This window comes from Seriola lalandi, unplaced genomic scaffold (assembly GCF_002814215.2).
Source record: "Seriola lalandi dorsalis isolate HSWRI2012SDOR001 ecotype SW California unplaced genomic scaffold, Sedor1 jcf7180002054339, whole genome shotgun sequence".
NCBI classification, from domain to species: domain Eukaryota; kingdom Metazoa; phylum Chordata; class Actinopteri; order Carangiformes; family Carangidae; genus Seriola; species Seriola lalandi.
Genome location: NW_019524892.1, coordinates 6,352 through 8,691, shown reverse-complemented (window position 1 = coordinate 8,691; position 2,340 = coordinate 6,352).

Below are 2,340 nucleotides of genomic sequence, written 5' to 3'. Positions count from 1 at the left end.
GAAAAAGTTCCTCTTCCTCTTCTTGTTTCTCAACATAAAGACAAAGACGTGTAATAACTCGTCCACAGTTAAAAATCTAAACCATCAACTGGACTGATGGTAAACCTTGTTCACATTTAGATTTTTGCAGTTTTTGTTTAGCAGGAATAATATTTACCATGTTTATGTTAGCTTAGCATGTTAGCATGCTAACCTTTGCTAAATAAAACCGAACATAAACACAACTGAGGTCGTCAGTTTTGAATATATCCATTTGTCCAGTATTGGACAAATTAAAACTGTGAACTGATGAAGGAGGTCTAGATGAAGGTCGGGGGATCAAAGGTATTCTGATTCATCATACATCCATTCCATTGAATAGCTGTTGAGATATTTCACTTAAAAACACAAACTGACTTTGACTGTAAAATAAAAAGATAATTTCTCACTTGTTCATCTCCTTGAAACTCTCTGCAGCGATGAAAATGGTCACAACCAGTGGATGAGTGGCTGTGATGGCGCTGAAACAACAAACACAGAGCGCTCAGTAACGTAGCAGAGGCCGAGAACAACCGCAGCATCTCAGCGTCCACAGAAAGAACTGGTGCACAGACAGACAATCAGATATCACAAGACACAGATTATGTCTAATAATAAAATAAGATTTATAAGAATATATAAAATATATGAAGTCGAGTGGATTATTTTGACAGAACAATGTTGAGATTAAGTCCAAAATATTTGAGACAAATACTTCAGCAAAAACTCAAGAATCCAGCGATTTCCTTTTTAGATTCTTGTAAGAATCTGGATCTGGAGATTTCTTTGATACGATATCTTACAACACTGTGATAGAAGTATGTCCAGTCCAGATTTCTTCATGCATGGGGTCAAAGTTTGAAATATTTAGGCGATTACATCTCTGGATTCTGAGGTATTTTGCGCAGTGTGACGACTGGAAGCCATTAACTTCCAAACACTTCCATGTTTTAGCCGTCACATCTTTGAAATCCAGCCGAGCTCCAACCACCAGAACTGGAAACGATCATCAGCTCTGAGACGTTCTTTGGGAAATGACAAGTTTTTAACTTTCAACTGACTTCACCTCACAGCTGATGTGTGATGGTGCAGCTTTATACTGACTATGTGCAGGAGGCATTCATAGCTGCTTGACCACAAGTAGCTGAGTAAGACTCAGTGGTTTTTTTCCCTCCACACATCAGCTATGAATAAATGTTTTACAGACAGAGGGTGAAAAAAAACAACCAAACCCGCGTACTGTTTCTTCCTGCACGGTTTGGCCGGTTCGATGGTGAAGCCGGACAGGTTGATGAATCCTTCAGCTTTCAGCGCCTGCAGAGGAGAGACAGAACACAAATCATCAGAGACTCTGACATCAGCAGAAACTCACACATCTGTTCCTCTGTGTTCAACAGACATCGAGCTTCAGGTTCCTGTGTGATCTGCGACGCCTCGGATGGTGGTCGCAGTAACAGGATGTAGTGATGTGTGTTGCTCCACACGTTGGACTGTAGGTGAAACAGCGCTCTGCCCTCATGTCTGGGGGGTTTGCTCTGACGTCTGACCTCGTTTCCGAAAATGTTTTTAACTTCAGTCTCATTGAGATCACAAACTTTCTGTCAGTCTGAGAACAAAAAGTATTTACAGCCAGACCCAAACCAGAAACCATGGTAACACATGGTAAACACAGTTGTTGTATTGACATTAAATATGTCTTTAAAAGAGACACTGCACAAAATGTGCTTATATCTGCTTATAGCTACATTGCTACAGTCAGTTATAAAGCCTTTATTACATGTTTGTTTACTACTACTACTTTAAAATGTGTCATGATTAGTGCCAATATGGGAGATCCAGAGTTAATGAATTATTGCATCATAATCCTGATTTTATATTTATATTATATATAGCTAAAATAACAGTGTGTGTTGTCGCGTCACAATTTCCTTTTACTGGAATTAAAGGAACCAAACCAGGAAAAACAGACACAAAGCACCAAATACTAAAATCAAAACGTCAAAGTCTTTAGGGTTCGTCCTCTGGGAACCATGAATATCATTCTGTTGTTTTTCCAGATTAAATCACAGAATTTGAACCTCGGGCTGAACATGTTATGAACCTTTAGGACATCATGTCTTTGTGTTACCGTTCAGACGTTGTTGTTGTGACTCACCATCTTGTTGTTGTACCAGTACAAAGAGTTCTTCTTCAGGACAAACCAGTATTTCTTCCATTTGCTTCCCAGGAAGCTGCGGCCCTCCTTCCTGCGCTGAAGCCAGCCCTCACAGTCCACCACACCCAGGTCTTTGACCGAAACACGCCGCCGACTCATGGCTGCAG